This window comes from Canis aureus, chromosome 8 (genome assembly GCF_053574225.1).
Source record: "Canis aureus isolate CA01 chromosome 8, VMU_Caureus_v.1.0, whole genome shotgun sequence".
In the NCBI taxonomy this organism is placed as follows: domain Eukaryota; kingdom Metazoa; phylum Chordata; class Mammalia; order Carnivora; family Canidae; genus Canis; species Canis aureus.
This window is the reverse complement of record NC_135618.1, coordinates 22,952,023-22,971,021: the sequence shown is the minus strand read 5'-3', so window position 1 is coordinate 22,971,021 and position 18,999 is coordinate 22,952,023. Positions and strand designations below refer to the sequence as shown.

Genomic DNA, 18,999 nt, shown 5'->3' with positions numbered 1-18,999 from the left:
CACTGTGAATTTTGACCCTTCTTTTTTTTTTTTTTTTTTTTTTAGGGGTTATATAATGATCCACTGTAAGGCAGGAGTGTATAGTGCGGTGAGTTTGTTTTTCAAATAAGAGGAAACATTTTTCCCCCTTTTAACAGCTCATTGTTCACATGTAATCCAATTACAGTGCTGTTTGGGAAACTTTACAGTTAGGATTACCAGCAGCGATCAATACTCTCTTGGCTTAGGGAGAAGGAAAGGCCACTCCATTCCGCTGCCCTGGAAATGCTGGGCTCAGGTGTGGAGGCCCTACACTAGGTAATGTTAGAAAGAACACACACAGAGACACACATTCCTGGGCCATGAGCATGAGGCTCTTGTCTGCTCCTTATAAGGAACCAGTTATCATCAGGCCCACAGAAAGGTCACTGCTATTTCTCTCTCCTCAAGTGCCTGAAATCAGTTTTCCTCAGAGGGGTGAGGCGGTGATTAAGCAGGATAAATATGCTGCACTTCGTGTAACCAGTTATGAGGATGTTGACAGACCCTTGCAGCAGAGCTGGCTGTTTGGGTTTTTGTCTGATTCGGGGAGTCTCAGAAGACATCCTTGGATGCGTCCCCAGCCCCTCCCTGACAGGGGCAAATGAGCCTGAAGATCCACTTTTGCAGCCAGAGAGCCAACAGCAAAAGTTGGCCTGGTTGAGGAGCTGGATCTGGAGCTGTGTCTATGCCCTTCACTCCTGCCTGCCTTTTCCCATCACCAGTAGCCCTGGAACACTGATGTGTGAAGCTGGTGGCTGCTGGGAGGAGAGGGAGCCCAGAATATGGCAGGTGAGGCTTTCCCACCTCTCAGAGGGTCAGCTCTTCACCCCTCTCAGAAGTAGGACCTGGGGTGGCCACCCTGAAATCTCCAAGGCCTGAGCCTCACTTCTCCTGCTGCGTCCTCCGACCCATCCATCTGACTCCTATTCTCGGGGCTGCACTGCACCAACTCACACCCACGGCATGTCTGACATCCCACAGTCTGGTGTGGACCGTGGTGCTCTCCTCGGCACACTGGTCTGGCCTCCCTGCCAACACCACAGGTCCTTCCTAAGCAGATGTACAGCTTGCACCTCATCTGTCACCCTGCAGGGACCAGCCCAAGACCTAGGCCTAAAATAGGTGCTGGGGGAAAGCTTGTTGATGGCTTGATGGAAAGTTGATTAGGCCACATGGCCCAAAAGGCCTGGATGATCCCCTCCTTTCTGGGAGAATGAGTCCGAGGTTGCTGAGAGCTGGTTATCTGAGACATTTAGGTCTTTTCCACCTGACCCTTGCTCCTAGTTATGCCTGGAGCTGACCGGGGCCCAGCATTCCCCTGTCCCTTCCTCTGGTGAGTGGCCACATTTAAATCCACTTTCAGATTCTCCCCCAGTCCCTGTGAGAGAGCCCTGCTGTGTGCCCAGTGCTGTACTCAGACATCGGTGCAAGGGAGGCAGAGCTGCCCCCTGCCCCCGGGAGCCTTCTGTGTAGTTCAGGAGTGAAAACCCACACCGGGAGTACCTCCATCGGTGCCCTTCCCGCATTGACCTTTCTTCTATCCCTTGAGATTTTTTTTAAAGCTTTTAACTTATCAATTTCCTCCTGTCACTATCCAGAGCCTGGGAACTCAGGCCAACTTCTCAATGTCCCCTTCATGGTTCTCTGACATCGTTTAAAGACCTTCTTGTCTTTTATGGGTTTTACTGTTAATCGCTATAACAGCAAGTAAGAACGGGAATGAGAAAGTCACTAGGTAAATACCCAGTAGTGCAATTGCTGGGTCGTAGGGTCGCTCCATTTTACTTTTTGAGAAAACTTCATACTGTTTTCCAGAGTGGCTGCACCAGCTTGCATTCCCACCAGCAGTGTAAGAGGGCTCCCCTTTCTCCTCATTCTTGCCATTTGTCATTTCCTGACTTGTTAATTTTAGTCATTCTAACAGGTGTGAGGTAGTATCTCATTGTGGTTTTGATTTCTATTTCCCTGATGCCAGTGGATATGGAGCATTTTTTCATGTGTCTGTTGGCCATTTGTATGTCTTCTTTGGAGAAATGTTTGTTCATATCTTCTTCCCATTTCTTGATTGGATTTTTTGTTTTGGGGTATTAAGTTTGATAAGTTCTTTTTTCTTTAATTTGATAAGTTCTTAATAGATATTGGATACTAGCCTTTTATCTGATATGTCATTTGCAAATGCCTTCTCCCATTCTATAGGTTGCCTTTTATTTTTGACAACAAAAAGAAATAAAAGGCATTCAAGTTGGCAACGGAGAAGTCAAACTCTCACTCTTTGCAGAGGACAGGATACTTCATGTGAAAACCCAAAAAACTCCACCACAAAATTGCTAGAACTCATACAGGAATTCAGCAAAGTGGCAGGATATAAAATCAATGCACAGAAATCAGTTGCATTTCTGTATACTAACAATGAGACAGAAGAAAGAGGAATTAAGGAATTGACCCCATTTTTAATTGCATCCAAAACTGTAAGATACCTAGGAATAAACCTAACCAAAGAGGTAAAGGATCTACTCTAAAAACTACAGAATATGTATTAGGAAATTGAGAAAGACACAAAAAAAATGGAAAAACCTTCTATGCTCATAGACTGGAAGAATAAATATTGTAAAAATATCTATGCTATCCAGAGCAATCTACATATTCAATACAATCCCTATCAAAATATCACCAACGTTTTTCACAGAGCTGGAACAAATAATCCTAAAATTTGTATGGAACCAGAAAAGACCCCAGAATAGCCAAAGGAATGTTGAAAAAGAAAACCAAAGCTGGGGACATCACAATGTCTGACTTCAAGCTGTATTACAAAGCTGTGATCATCAAGACAGTGTGGTACTGGCACAATAACGGACACACAGATGAATGAAACAGAATAGAGAACCAAGGGGCAGCCTGGGTGGCTCAACGGTTTAGCGCCGCCTTTGGCCCAGGTTGTGATCCTGGAGACCTGGGATTGAGTCCCACATCAGGCTGGAGCCTGCTTCTCCCTCCGCTTGTGTCTCTGCCTCTCTCTCGCTCTGTGTCTCTCATGAATAAATAAGTAAAATCTTAAAAAATATATAGAGAACCAAGAACTCTATAGTCAACTAATCTTCAACAAAGCAGGAAAGAAAAAAGAACAATCTCTTCAATAGTGTTGGGAAAATTGGACAACCACATGCAGAAGAATGAAATAGGCCATTCTCTTACACTGTATACAGGGATAAACTCAAAATGGATGAAGACCTAAATGTGATAAAGGAATCCATCAAAATCCTAGAGGAGAACACCGGTAGCAACCTCTGTGAACTCAGCCACAGCAACTTCTTGCTAGACACTACTCCAAAGGCCAGGGAGACAAAGGCAAAAATGAACTATTGGGACGTCATCAAGATAAAAACTTCTGCACAGCAAAGGAAACAGTCATAGAGAAATTCATCTGCTTTAGCTTTTCCCCTTTACCTGAGACGGGCAGGGCCAGCCGAGGGGCCTCTACCAGCCAGTGGCTGTCCCTGCCTGCAGCTAGCTGCCCCGAAGTGGGACCTGACTGGGAGCAAAGGATTGCTCCTGAGTTCATCAGGTCCAGGACTGGGTCGAGGCACCACCAGTACTTAAGAAATTATGGCATCTGAACCCAAAATGTTAAAAACGGAAACTTTTGCAGTAATACTGAGGATTGCTTCATTGATGTTACGAAAAAAATAAAACAGAAACAGAAACAAAAAACAATGTCTAATCTCTCCAATAGGAACATGATGAAAGTTAAGAGACCTCCAAAATGGTTAGCTGCTTAGCTAAACAGAACAGTTAGGACAAGCTACAAAATGCCCAGATAAACTACATAAGGTCATCTACGGCAGGAAAAAAAAAAAAAAAAAAGTTCATTCTTTTCCAAATCTGTGTCCCAGAAAACAGTCTCCTAGACGTGGGGGCTGTGACAAGGCCGAGAAGAGGAACTGGCTTGTGCCAGCCACCTGCCTGTACAGTTACCCTATGAGAGTCCAACAGATTTCGTTGATTCCAGTGATTCTTCAGGGACAGGAAGCTCAATATCAAAATATAGTGAGTGATTTCCCCTGAGGTTCCTCAGAACTGTGAGACAATGAAACAAATTTAGCTCAGCAGGAATTTGGGACTGAATATAGATTTAACTTTCCAAAGAATGAGAAGTACAGGTGAACTTGCCCCTTGCTTGGTGAGGATAGGAGCCTTCCTGTACTCACTGAGAATTTATGGGAAAGAAAAAGCATCTCACCGGACTACTGGGTAGACTTGTTGCCTCTAGGAGAGTCACGACTTAGAAGCAAATTAGAAAAATATGTGATGATTGGTTTAACCTGGCTTCAAACATCATAAAGGTAGTGGCCAGAATAATCATCCAAACCAGAAATTATAAATGATAGAAATATTTAGATTTTAAAACAAGAATTAAGTAGATTATGGGAACTAGACAATCATTTTACTTTTGGTTTCAAGATATACTGGTCGTATGGCTAAGGATGTATTACAGCTGCATTCAGAGACTTCATTTTTGTTATTTGAAACATCTCAGGACCCTATGACTTCCAGAAACATGTCTTAACTGAAAATTTTGAACTATGGAAGAAATCAAAACCATCTTTTTTTCTTGTATAAAAAAGCCACATAGAGAAGTCACTAATGAAATCTTAACAGCCTATTTCACATCGAAGTAGAAACATCCAAAAGGGATAGCTTCAGATTCCATGAAGGGAAAGTGCCCTATGAAGATGGTTATTTTTATGGCATTTGAGGTTGATTCATTTGGTTATTTGGTAATGCTGTTTAAGAACTACTGGGTCTTAATACCATACTGCATATTGCATAAGAATGTAAGTTATAGGGGATCCCTGGGTGGCGCAGCAGTTTGGCGCCTGCCTTTGGCCCGGGGCGCGATCCTGGAGACCCGGGATCGAATCCCATATCAGGCTCCCGGTGCATGGAGCCTGCTTCTCCCTCTGCCTGTGTCTCTGCCTCTCTCTCTCTCTCTGTGACTATCATAAGTAAATAAATAAAAAAAAACTTAAAAAAAAAAAAGAATGTAAGTTATACTGTCTGAAAAAGAATAAGACAGGGGGTGTTACTAGGAACCACAAAGACTGATTCAAGATTGTGCTTCAGAAGTCACTGAAACGTGTGCAGAGGTTTTCTCATGTTGAGACGATTTTGAAAGTTTAAAAATGTCACAGCAAATCATATTAAAATTTTTTTTGTCTACATTGATACCGTGAATGCAAAATGCTTTCGTTATTAGTAAGCCAATGTATTATGACACCAATATCTGTTTTATAAAATTAAAACCACCCATGCTGCTGCCATGCTAAATCATGAAATTAAACCAGGGGTTTACATTCAGGTATAAGTGCTGGGAACTTAGGCAATGTTTTTCTTTTTATGTTTTTCTGTGTTTTCTAAAATAGCTATCGCCATAATTTTCTACATGATCAGGAAACAACTTTATTGAAAAAGAGAAAAGCATACTTGGGAAAGCCCCTCATATTACAATTGAAAGCACAAAACAGAGGGCTTACTGTGTGCAGTTGCCTTATATGCATCTCAAGTATCGTGTGTGTGCTTACAATGGGGCCAGGGTGGGTGTTAGTGTCCCTGTTTTCTAGATCTAGGAGATTCCAAGGCTCAGGGGGTTACGTATCTTGTCCAAGGTCCCACAGCTCTCATAGGTGGACCAGGATCTAACAGTGTATCTGTCTCATCAGCACATCTCAGACACAACCTGCTTACCTCCCGTGTATGGTCGGGTGCTCACTCCCCACTCCCTGCCTCCTACAGGCTGAACCCACCCTGATCTCAGAGGGACCCTGCCTCCCCAGAAGCTCACTGCCAGCAGGAGGGCCAAAGCTGCCTTTAGAACAAATACATATGAATCTCAGGTGTGCCCAGGCCCCAGTCTAACGCTGCATAGCCTGTATCTCTAGCTCCTGTGTACCCTTGGCCCAACCTGATCTCTCTCCAAGTGACACACAGGTCACAAGAGAAGGGCACCACCACCTATGTCTTTTCTCTGCCTGTGGTCACATCCTTTGGCTTTGATGGTTTTGAACTTACCATTGCTGGGGGGACTCTCTTCCCTACCACTCAGCTCTCAGGAAACCCATCAAACTGTGTGGGCCAGGGGGGCTGGGAGTGGTGTTGGAACAGCCCCAAGGGCTCCTTCTTGGGTGCTCCCACCAGTAGCTCTGACCCTTGGCTGGTTGTGGAGAAAGTGCCAATGAGCCTCAGGGCCACCGGAGAGGATGCTGTCAGGAAAGGTCAGTAGGAACGTGCCTACAGCTCTATGTGCCTGTGGGCAACACACCCAGCCTTTCTGAGGACGGCGGCCTGGGGTCCAGGAGACCACACACGGGAAAGCATATTGTCAACCAGTAAGCTCTACATGAACATCAGGTGTGACCAGCTAGAAAGGGACAGGAATCAAAGGACCAGAATAGCCAGCCTTGGGTTTCTTCTCTGCTTTATTTACTGCTGAATTCCTGCCATCTCGAATGGTACCTGACACACAGTTGGCACTCAGTAAAAATTGTTTAAATGAATGAATAAAGTGTCCTTGGTGGCTCATCCAGTCTTTTTTTTTTTTTTTAAGATTTTATTTATTTATTCATGAGAGACACAGAGAGAAAGGCAGAGACACAGGCAGAGGGAGAAACAGGCTCCATGCAGGGAGCCCGATGTGGGACTCGATCCTGGGACTCCAGGATCATGCCCTGGACCAAAGGCAGGCACCAAACCACCGAGCCACCCAGGGATCCCTCATCCAGTCTTTTAATATGTGGCATTTCACTTACCTGCCAAGAAAGCAGGTGCTGTGGGAAAGTGGGAAAAGGCACTGGAAGGGGATGGTTTCTCACTGTGTGGATTTGGGCCAGTCCTTGGTCACTTGAAGCCTCAGTTTGCCTATCTATCAAGTGGGAAGAATAATATGATCCACAGATATCATCCCAAGTGACCAGCAAATGAAAACATATAAGATTTAAAACTTTCAGGTCTATGGTGCTTTTTATCTCTAACATGTCGGGTTACAGCAGCCCATGCAGGGACTCTGGAAAGACCCCTCTAGATCCTCACCTAGGTTCTGGTGAGAAGTCAGCCTCCGAGGTGAAAAAAATCTTTTATTTATTAGAAGTTGCCTGTATTAGAATGAGTCAAGTTATCTGTGTGGGTAGAAATGTGTTTATTTAGAAATTGAATTCCTGATTTGTGTCCAATACTTCCTAATGATCCATTTAAGGAAGGGAAATACGCCCATACAGAATCGGTTAATGAAGCCTTGAGAAACCAATAAATCTCTGCATCTCTTTAACAAATGGGCCAGCTCCTGATTCAGCTTGCTTATGTCAGGAGCCTTGAGGGAATGTAGTGAGCTCCCTAAACAGATACAAAAGCTCTTATTTCATCACTGAAATATCTTTTCTGGAAGGCAGTGCTGAGCTCCAACATGCAAACCAGCTTGGCTGTAATCCTCAGGATCCCAGACAACTTGTGGTGATGGCCTCCCTATTACGTATCTCAGATTGTCCCAGTGGCCCTCCTCCCTCCCATCCTCACCCAAACCCCTGCCCCTTCCCTCAAATCCCTCTCTACTTATTGCCTGGGCCTGGAGTCTCTTTGATGAAGACAAAGTTTCCCATTGTTAGTCAGAGAGACAGCCTAAATAAATATATGTGGTCAATGGTCAGTAATTAAGCACATTTCTGTCCTTGGCTTCTCCATCAACATACAGCACTCTCCTTCATTACCTGCTTCTTGAACCCAGAGACACAGGAGAAAGGTCTACAAGGAAACACGCAGCCTCATTTGCTTTTGTCCATGAAGGCCATGGAGGTAAGGTCCATAGCGTGCTGTGCTGAAGAGAGCCATGAGCTATTTAGGCACCACTGAGCTTTGGACAAATCACTTCATCTTTCTAATCATCAGTTTTCTCATCCATAAAATGAAGTGGTTCAACTAGAAATTTCCAAGTGCCTATCTAGTCCTAAAAGAATGCTGCCCCTATGTTCCCCAGGTCACCTGCTCCTGTCTGAATTCAGTAGAACATCAAGGATTTTACCTCTTGCCCTCCTGGAGTGAAGACAGACCCAGGGGACACCTGACACAGTGCTCTGACACTCTACCTGTCTCCACTCAATTACACGAGTCACAGGAAGAGTCAGATCTATGTGGGTTCTTGGTCTTTCCTGCTTACTAGCTGTGAGTGATTCTGGAAAATCTTTGCACCTCTGGATCTTTATCTCTAGATGTGAGTGATACATCCTGCCTGGCAGAGTCAGTGGGAAGTTACAGTTGTTTATCTGTTTGTTTGTTTAGGATAATGCCTGGCTCATCACAAGGATCCTCTTGTCATCGGCTCCCTTCCTTCCTTCTTGCTGAGTCATACTAGACTGGATGGGTCAAGAAGAGAGAAGCCAAAGAACAACCCCACAGGTGTATCAGTTAGGCTAGAGGTGAAGCTGCCAGAGCAAAGAGACCCACAGATACAGTGGCCTTAACGTGTCTAACTTCCCTCTTACGAATGGAGGTCATAAGATAGTCAGAGGTAGGAGGTTGGTGAGCCCCTCTCCTCTATGGGACCTCAACTTGCCACCACTTCAAGATCAACTAACTCAGAGCCCACCTCCCTTGGAGTTCCTGGAGCCCTCTCATCCACCGGGATCCCACGTGGTCAGCTCCTCCCAGTGGGCTCAGCGTGCACTGCCTCACAGTGCCAGATAACTTTGCACCACCAGGCTGGGAGCTCCTTGCTGTCCAGGGTCATGCCCCCCACCGCCACCCCCACCCCCATCTCAATTCAACTTCAGCAAAGTGTTTAGCTTAGTGCTTGGCATACGGCAGGCTCTCCAGGAGGGTTTGAGAACTCCCTGCCCCCACCCCTATGAATGCATTCCTGGAGACTTGAGCTAGCCACAATTATGAAAGCTGAGGTGTTTGCTTAGTCATCACCATCTTACATATTTTTTAGCTTAATTACCGTGCAATTTCCTCATATCCTCCCATAGATGAAAGGCAAAAATTGCATATCTTTGGGGAAGGGAGGATGTGTAAAATTAATTCCTTGATTCATCACAAAAATTCAAGAAATGTGCTTCTCGCATACAGACACAGGGAAGTATCAATTTTCCTGTAAATATGCAAGATAAGAACCTCTGGGTGGAAGAGGTGACGGATGCCCAGCGGAGTGAATGTCTATACTACTAACCGTAAGTCTTATATAATTGAATTTTTTAGTGGATAAACTTACCATAGTTGTTAGATTTGGTAACCGCCCCGATCTGAGCAGCTTATAGCTAGCCATCCCAAAGACCACTGTAACTCACTCATCTACCTCAACGTTTACTTCACAGTTGTGCACTTAAAGGCAAACCACACTCCCGATGGGAACCAATGGGAGTTCTACTGAGGTATTTTATAGCTAGCATGTGGGGAAGGACACAGTTTGTTTTACCGGCTTTGAAAATCTTCAGACAAACATTCTTGTGGCCATTCTCTGTGTTGGATCCGACTTCAAGTTATTTCTAATGGAGCATCTTGGTCCTGCCCACTACTGCCCCTTTTAGCCCATTTCTCTAGTAAGTGAATATTATGTGTTCTTTTTTGGCACTGGAACTTTTATAAATATGTGTACTTTTTATACTTTTATAAATATATCTGCTTTGGTTACTGGTTAAAGCCTATGTCTTTACGCTTATCCAGCCTCATAAGTAGGAATGCCTTATACAGTCGTGCAGGTTGTGCACTGCAAGGCTCCAAGATGTGCTATTTACGTGGACCATGATGGCACCTCCAAAGCTATCTTGGTGTAACCTCCTTATTTTCCAGGAAAGCCTTGTCTCATAGATTACCTGCAAATTTCTCCACAGATGTATGCTTGAACTCTCTGCTATTTGGTGTTCAACTGAAGCTTGATTGAGATAAGCAGCCCCAAGAGCCATGAAGTATGTCTGCTCCTGGGCACTGAAGGTTATAAAAGGTAAACAACCCAGGTAAATAAAAAGCTGTGACTGTGGACCACATTGTTCTGACTCTGCATGCACTTGCTTTTACTTAATTACACTCTGGCATAAGGCATCAACCACACTGGAGAATGTAATAAGAAACATTATGAGCCTTACCATAGTTCTCTAAACGTTCTGGTGGAGGAGCCTGCTCACGATATACAACCTCTTCAGAAGGGCTTATGGGAGAAATTTCTCTCTGGTCCTAGTATCAGGAAGATGATTTTTCTGAAGAGTTTGATCTGAGAGACAAGCATTCCAACTGTAATGGTCCACGTGTAAGTAGACCATTTCCACGTGTGGTATTGACTGTTGGAAAGCTGAGAGGCAAGTTGGTGGCCCGTACTAACTCTTATAAAGACCTCATAGCATGTGTTTCATGTTCTTGCCTCATTCCTAGCTTCATCAACTTTAATAAATTTAATGAAAGCTATTGAGTGCCCACTACGTGCCAAGTGCTCTTCTAGATCCTACCCTGAGCTTAGACAGACGTTCCCATGAAGAAGCGTACATTCTAGTGGGGGGTACATGGTAAACAAATGACATAGGCATATTGGTAATATTGTCTATGTATTATATATATAATTACCTAGACATGCCTATGTGTATATGTAATACTACATATGTGCATAAGCAACGTTATATATGTATTATAAAGTTATCTATACATACACATATATGTAATATTATAAATATTATATATGCGTATGTGTAGTATTATATTAGTGTGGTAAAGAAGTAGAAAACAGGGGTGCCTGGGTGGCTCAGTGGTTGAGCATCTGCCTTTGGCTCAGGATGTGATCCTGGGGCCCTGGAATCGAGTCCTGTATTGGGATCCCCACAGGGAGCCTGCTTCTCCCTCTGCCTATGTCTCTGCCTCTCTCTCTGGGTCTCTCATGAATGACTACTCAAAATCTTTAGAAAAAAATAAAGTAGAAAATAAATCAAGGAAGGGGAAGACGGTGGGAGAGGTGAATTTTAAATAGAGTGGACATCTGAGAAAAACGTTCTGAGAAGATGCCATTTGAGCAAAGCCTGAGGAGGTGAGGGAGTGGGCTATGTGGCTCCCTGGGGAAGAACATTCCAGACAGAGGGACCAGCTAATTCAAAATTCCTGAGGCAGGAGTGTACTGGGCACGTTGAAGAAACAGCAACGGGGCCGGCGTGGCCGCAGAGCGGTGAGGGAGGAACCAGGACAGTAGCCGGAAGAAGGCCTGGGAGGGCTCTGGTGTGCTTGGATCCTGCGCTAAGATGGAAAGCATCTGAGGGTTCTGAGTGGAGGAGTGACATAATTCTCAAGGGTGACTCTAGCTAATGAACTGAAGTCAGAGGAGACAAAGGCACACCCCGGAGCCCAGTTAGGAGACAGTTGTAGGAGTTCAGAGGTGATGGGGCCTGAGTCTCTTGGTAGCAGGGGCAGGTAAGAATGAGTTATATTGTGGGTGTACAGTCGACCCTCGAATGTGGTAGCAGAATAGGGGCATAGCAGATTCGGACGTGCTAAGGATGAGGGGCTGGCTAGACACCAAGTGAGGATGAGCGAGCTGGATTTTCAGGCAGATATCTGGGCTGGGTGTAACCAACCGGGGGTGCTTGGCACCATGACACTGGAGGGAAGATCACAGGGTGAGTGTGGATAGAGAGGAGGTAGGTACCCCAAGAACAGGGTCCTGGGGTACTGCAAAGCTAAGAGCTCACCTAAGCACCCTATTCTCATTTTTTAAAGGCTGGTATTCAATAAATTGTATTATTTTCAGTTTCATAAACCTCCTTATATTGTGCTTAGAACAAGGCAAACATAGTGGAAACCAGGGCTGTAGCACTGACATCGTGTCATTCACGTAAGAAATGTTTACTCCGAGCCAATGACATGTCAGGTATTAGGAGCTGTGGATGACCAGCCAAAGTCTCTGGCCTCCTGAAGCTTGTGTTCCAGCTGAGGACAAGGACAGTACTTGACATGTAAATAAACACACAAGACAGTTTCAGATCATAGCAGGAGCTATAAAGGAAGTAGAACAGATAAATAGAGGGTAACTCAGGACAGGAGCTGTGGCTTCACTGAGGACATTTTATCTGAACTGAACCAGAGTGAAGAGGAGGAGCCATGCAATGTTCTGGAGGAAGAGCATTCTGGGCAGAGGGAGCAGCCAGTGCAAAGGCCCGAGATAGGAGCTTGGCTTGTCGGGTGACAGAAAGTAGGCTGGCTGGTGCAGCTGGGACACAGTGAAGGGGAGAGCGGTGTAGGAGGCAGAGCCAGAGAGGGGACAGGGGCCACTTGTGCTGAGTCTTGCCAGCATGGGTTTCATTCAATGAAACTTTGGGTTTCATTTTAAGTGCGCTGGGAAGTCACTGCAGATTCTCAGCCGGGGCAGCGATGGGATGGGACTTACCCTAGCTGTGGAGTGAGTGTAGCACGGGCTGTAAGGAGCAGAGAGACTGGCATGGAGGGTGTCACGGTGGATGAGGGCCCGGCCACCGGGGGCTGGACTAGGACAGGCGCAGTGCAAGTGGGGGAGAGTGTGAGGCCTTGCCCACGGATGGAATGAAGGCAGAGAGAAGTCTTCGATGACCCTGGGTTTCGGCTTGAGCAACTAGATGGATGTCATTCCGTGGACGAGAGACCTGGCAAACAGGAAAAGGGGCGGGTTTCCCCGAGAAATAAAGAGCTCCTGTCCAGCTGTGCTAAAATTGCACTGAGATGCATGCTGGTCATTTTGCAATTCTTTGTGTTATCGACAAAGTCCTACATTCACTGTTCATTCGGCGTCACACTCCCACCAGCCATGTTTCAGAGTTTCAATTTCTCCACATCCTCACCAGCACTTGTTATTCTGTTATCTTTTTTATTTTAGCCATCTGAGTGTGTGTGAGATGATACCTCGCTGCGGCCTTGATTCACATTTTCCTAATCTGATGACGTGGGATATCTTTTCATCTGTCAGTTTCTGGCCTGCAGGGTTTTGGGTCCCAGGCCGGGATGCCGGGGCATGGCTGTATTTAGAACATGCTGTTGACCTTCCCATCAGATCTAAGCAGGAGCATGTTTCATCAGAGTGTGAGCAAACATCGAGGCCTTTTCTAAAAACAGATGTGGTTTTTTGCCTGAGAGCCCGGCAAAGGACATTAACGTTGTAAGTTTTAAAATTATTTCACAAACTTAATGAGCAAAGGGGGGGAAAACTACGATGAATAAGATAGAAGAAAAACTCGATTAGAAGAAAATTTTATTATCTAATCTGATTCCAAACTTGAATCTTCTTCCATACGTATGCTTTCAGCCTACGAGTGTCATGATGAAATCACTCTGCTTTTTAGAGCTCATAATGGTAGCAACCTCAAACCAAGGCCGATTAAACAAACACACAAGTTCGCCATCATCCGCACGCTAGTCTATTCTCTGATGGGACTTCCGTGAGATGCTGACGGGTCAAACAGCTTGGATCTTCTGGAAAGCAGCTAGCCCGACAGAGGGTGAAAGAGGAAACAGAAGGTGGGCAGCCGGCTGCTGAAGGCAGCACTGGTATCTCATAAAGGCCCAGGCCTACCACTTCCCAGCCATGTGGTTTCAGGCAAATTGCTGACTTTCCATAAACCTCCATCTCTTCCTCTGAAAAACGCAGCTCAGTTTACTTACTTAAAAAGGCTGATTTGGGGCACAAATCAACAGTGAGCGAGGGAGCACCCACCCAGCCTGCTAAGAAGTGCTACATGAAGGACACTACTGGTATGTCATCTTTCCCCCAAACCCTCAGTAGGAACTCTCTTTCCTTTCCTTTTCAACCTCCCTCCTAGGTGCCAAACCCCAACCCCAGGAATAATGCCAGACCTTCAGAAGTTACTCAGCAGAAGTTGTCTTAGAGGAGACAAACCCAGGTGTCCGGATGAACAGAATATCAAAGAAATAAATGGATTTGGTCATTTAACAAATACTTGTTGGTGCCTCTTATGCTCCAGAGACTGTGTTAGGTACCAGAGAAACAGCTGTGAACAAGACAGACAAAAACCCATGCCCTCGTGGAGCTTCCACACTAGCTAGAGAGACTAGAAAGACTCCGAACAGATCGATCACCAGAGTGCGCTGGGGGTGAACTGGTGGGGAGTGCTCTGGAGAGAAACGAGGCGGGGAAGATGAGGCTGGAGATGGGTGCCTGTTGCTAAGGATGCCAATTCGCAGTTCTAAGGGGTGAATTCTTTGGAGGTGAGTTAGGTTTCTGGGGCTCATTTCTAAAGAGACCTCACCTTCCTTCCAGGGCAGCCGACACTCTGCTCCCAAGCGTGCAGCAGCTGGGCTCAGCCGAGGGCAATGTCAGGCCAAATGCAAGGAGACTGGCCAGCGCTGCACGCCACCCAACCCTGGGAATTAGATCACCTTGGGAAAGACTCTCCACCTTGGCTCTGAGTAAAAAAGGCCTGCACTGTGCTTCCTTAAATAGCACCGGACAGAAACCAGTTTCATACACTTCAAAGCCCTTCCCTGTCTGCATTGTATGAATGACACATTCCTATCTAAACTCACCCAGACTAACAGCCACTAATTTCCTAGCAACCCTGCCCTAACAGTTCTGGCATGGAATGGAATTAATTCTAGCACAGAACTGGAAGTTTATACTGCAGGAAAAACAAAAGACCTTTCAAAATTCTTCCTATATGTCTGCCCTACTACTCAATCTCCACCCGCATGCACCATCTTTGACCAAGTCCAACAGGTGGTTCTCTCTGTAGCACCAGGCAAGCCCTAACTGTGTGACAGCAGCGCTGAGAACCCTCTGCCTAAATAATCATACAGCTTGCATTTATTTACACTGAGCCACCTCAGGCTATTTCTTGACTATGGAATCATCCGTTTTCTGCCTCATGACAACTTTTGTAGGAAGCCCGGACAAATCTATACGGAAACAGATTGAGAATCACATCGTGTGAGGGTAAAAAGGCTTTAGAAACCCGGCAAAGGGTGGCAGGTAGGTTGTATCTTGGGCTCCTGTCCCATGTGCCTGGTGCTGGCTCCATGTGGCTCCGGTGTGTAAAGGGGTCCCTCGGGCAGCCAAGTGGGACGGAAGCAAAGGATGACAGACTACTGATGTCCACCGTGGATGAGACACAGGAGCCAGGCATGCCCCTTGGATGTTTGTTATGTCTGACCCAGTTCCAGCTTCTCATCTTACAAGTGAGGGAGCTAATACTCAGGGAATTAGGGTGACTCCATCAAAGTCACACTGTCACTGAGAAACAGCCAGACCTCGAACCCAAGCATCTAGATTCTCACCTGAGAATTGCTGTCAAAATCCACTCTTTTTTGCTCTCTTTCATAACGTCTACAGAGGGCTGATTTCATGAGGCCAGGAGGGCCAGGGAACCTGGCTGGCGCTGTGTAATGCTTGCCATGTGGCCCCTGGTAATCTGCTGTCCAGGGCTCCCAGCCTGGCTCTTGCTCCCTCTGCGCCCTCCCAACAGGACTGCTTGCCTCAAGCTATTGTGAACCCAGCAAGGAGGGTGAGGGTCCTGCCCATGAAGAAATCTACAGTGATTCACAGAGGCCTGGACTCCTGACCCAGATCCTGATGTTATTCCCTTTTCGCCATAGTCATGTTACCTTCAGAATTCTTATTATCCCAGTTTGGATGGGCTCAGGCTTGTGAGAATATGCACAGAACTGCTTTTATGTTTTTCTCAGAGTGATGCTGACACACATTACATTTACTTCTTCTTTTTTTTTTAATAATAAATTTATTTTTATTGGTGTTCAATTTGCCAACATACAGAATAACACCCAGGGCTCATCCCGTCAAGTGCCCCCCTCAGTGCCCGTCACCCATTCACCCCTACCTCCCGCCCTCCTCCCCTTCCACCACCCCTAGTTCGTTTCCCAGAGTTAGGAGTCTTTAAGTTCTGTCTCCCTTTCTGATATTTCCTACCCTTTTCTTCTCCCTTCCCTTCTATTGCCTTTCACTATTATTTATATTCCCCAAATGAATGAGACCATATAATGTTTGTCCTTCGACTGACTTACTTCACTCAGCATAATACCCTCCAGTTCCATCCACGTTGAAGCAAATGGTGGGTGTTTGTCGTTTCTAACGGCTGAGTAATATTCCATTGTATACATAGACCACATCTTCTTTATCCATTCATCTTTCGATGGACACCGAGGCTCCTTCCACAGTTTGGCTATTGTGGACATTGCTGCTAGAAACATCGGGGTGCAGGTGTCCCGGCGTTTCATTGCATCTGTATCTTTGGGGTAAATCCCCAACAGTGCAATTGCTGGGTCGTAGGGCAGGTCTATTTTTAACTTTTTTAAAACTTAGCTTACATGGCTATGAATAACTGACTCCTTTGATGAGAAAATACATTCATATGTAGATGTCACTGGAAGGGAAAAGGGACCAGAAAGGTTTGTTTGTTTTAAATTTATCATAGGATATCTTTCTTTTAAAAATAAAATAAAATAAAATAAAATAAAATAAAATAAAATAAAATAAAATAAAATAAAATAAAATAAAATAAAATAAAATAATAAAATAAAATAAAATAAAATAAAATAAAATAAAATAAAATAAATCCTAGCTCAACTGATGATTTGCCTTTTCCTTTGGCCCAACACCTGGTCTCCTGCCAGGTCCCACGCTGGTCATCACCTCCTCCTGAAATGTTCTATTCTTGCGGGACAAACCCTGTTCTTCCCTTCAGGGTCTAAAGTGCTCCTTTGTCTTGGGGTAAGAAAAGAAAATTTGTCTAGTTCAATGGACTTATTTTGAGTATCTAAAAGGTGCCAGGCATGTGCCAGGCACTCAAGGCTTAGAAGTAAATGCAATAGGTCCCTGCCCACAGGAAATTTAATTGAAACTTAAATTGAGCCCGAGAAACACAGAGTTGAGCCTGTGTCATTTAAGCTTTGCCCTAAATCCACTCTTCTGTGGTCATGCACTGTGTCGCTTTTGTTCCCCACTCTGTCCCCAGCACTGAGCACAGTGCCTGGCACATGGTGCCAAGAAAGACTGGTGACTCATTGAATCACTGATTCCTTAATGACCACCCTACAAGGCACACAACATTTTTCTCCTTTTACAGAGAAAGAACTGAGGCTGCCAGCAGCTAAGGACCCTCTCCCAAAGTCTCCTTTGGGTAGTGATGACCCAGGCATTTGTTTTTAAATCCTTTGCTTTTTCTCCTGTGTAGCACATCCTACCACTTCCCTTTCTAGACCTAGTGTTCTCATCTGTAAATTCGGGGGAGCAGCCTGGATGATCCCATGATCCCTTAAAGCTCTAAATTTTGTAGCCAATGTCCAAAGTTGGTACTAGCATGCATACCCTATTTTCCCTGGGTGGGTTCTCATGAGTTTTTTTCTTAAGAGGCACTTCTCCTGTTCCCATCATACTTCAGCTCTTTGAGTTTAATATTTCATTTTGTAAGCTGTTTGTAGTACCCCTAGATCTGTGTTCTTTGCTCAGGGACTTCTCATTTCTTAAAGTGCATGGCTGTGTAAACCTGCCTTATCTGGACTATGTAAATCATACACTTTACTTCCCCATGCCAAGAATTTCTCAAGGACAGCAGCCAGCTTTTGGTGCTCCGTGGCAGGCTTCAAAGAATCCCATGCCTTAAGATGGACAAAATATTCCTTGGAAATGACACCTCTCGATTTTAAAAGGAAAGATACAGATTTTTACAATTTTGTGGGATCATAAAACTGCATTTTTATATACTAACCATGAAAAATCAAAAATGAAATTAAGAATTTCATTTGCAATAGCATCAAAAGGAAGAAAATATTTCAGAACAAATTTAACAAAAGAAGTGCAATACTGGTACCCTGAAAATTAATAAAAAAAAAAAAAAAAAAAAAAATTGTAGACAACCGAAGAAAAAAAATACATGGAGAGATAGCCCATTTTTGTAGACTGAAGGACTTAATATTGTTAAGATAGCCACACTCCCTAAATTGATTCACAGATCACACACAATCCCTATCAACATCCTGGCTGTTTTTTTCTACAGAAATTGACAAACTGATATTAAAATGTATGTGGAAATGCAAGGGACCCAGAATAGCTAAAATGGTATTGAAAAAGAATAAAGTTAGAAGACGTATTCACCCTGATTTCAAAATTGCAAAGTGTAGTAATCAAAACATTGTAACACTGAGATAATGATAGATATATAGATAAGTAGAGTAGAATTGAGAGTGCAGAAAGAAAGTCTTACATTTATGGTCAATTGATTTTGACAAGGGTATTCAGACAATCTGATGAGGGAAAGAGTAGTCTTTGTAACAGATGGTTCTGGGACAAGTGGATATCCACATACAAAAGGATGAAGTTGGGGGATCCCTGGGTGTCTCAGCAGTTTAGTGCCTGCCTTTGGCTCAGGGTGAGATCCTGGAGTCCCAGGATGGAGTCCCACGTCGGGCTCCCTGCATGGAGCCTGCTTCTCCCTCTGCCTGTGTCTCTGCCTCTCTCTCTGTCTCTCTCTCTCATGAATAAATATATAAAACCTTTAAAACAAAACGAAACAAAAAAATGAAGTTGGACTACTAGCTCACACCATGTACCAAAATTAACTCAAATGGATCAAAGACCTAAATATAAGAACTAACACTATAAAACTCTTAGAAGAAAATAGAGGTGTTAATCTTCATGACCTTTAGACGGGCAACAGTTTCTTACCTGTGCCACCAAAAGCGCAGGTGACCAAAGGCAAAATATAGGTTGGATTTCATCAAAATTGAAAAATTTTGTGCTTCAAAGACTCTATGAAGAAAGTAAAAAGACAAGCCACAGAATGGGAGAAAACATTTGCAAATTATGTATCTGATACAGGTTCAATATCCAGAATATATAAAGATCACTTAACAAGCCAAGAATAAAGAGACAACACATTCTTTATACTTTTCTGAGTTGTCCTACATGCAAGTACATGTTTTTAATGTTGTCTGTCTTCTGTGCTGTTACTGTAAGTTTGCTATTAA

General features: G+C 44.5%; 2 long non-coding RNA genes and 1 pseudogene across 4 annotated transcripts in view; 2 read left to right on the top strand and 1 right to left on the bottom strand.

Annotated features, from left to right (window-relative positions):
• Nucleotides 1–537: 537 nt before the first annotated feature.
• On the top strand, nucleotides 538–5,061 carry LOC144318040 (KATNB1-like protein 1 pseudogene; annotated as a pseudogene). The gene is made up of 2 exons (XR_013383899.1): nucleotides 538–810; nucleotides 2,218–5,061. The product of XR_013383899.1 is annotated as a KATNB1-like protein 1 pseudogene (transcript).
• A 3,294-nt stretch (nucleotides 5,062–8,355) lies between these two features.
• Nucleotides 8,356–16,196, top strand: LOC144318489 (uncharacterized). Its single transcript, XR_013384424.1, has 4 exons — nucleotides 8,356–9,233; nucleotides 9,378–9,602; nucleotides 9,894–10,003; nucleotides 12,884–16,196. It is a non-coding gene; the product is annotated as an uncharacterized LOC144318489 (long non-coding RNA).
• The window catches only part of LOC144318487 (uncharacterized), a 30,157-nt gene continuing 26,928 nt past the window's right edge, over nucleotides 15,771–18,999 (bottom strand). Inside the window, exons 3-5 of one of the 2 annotated variants that reach the window (XR_013384420.1) lie at nucleotides 18,698–18,781; nucleotides 18,237–18,525; nucleotides 15,771–16,397 (exon numbers count right to left, since the gene is read on the bottom strand). This is a non-coding gene — a long non-coding RNA (uncharacterized LOC144318487). The remainder of the gene's footprint in view (nucleotides 16,398–18,236; nucleotides 18,526–18,697; nucleotides 18,782–18,999) is intronic. The other variant, XR_013384419.1, reaches the window with a different exon arrangement.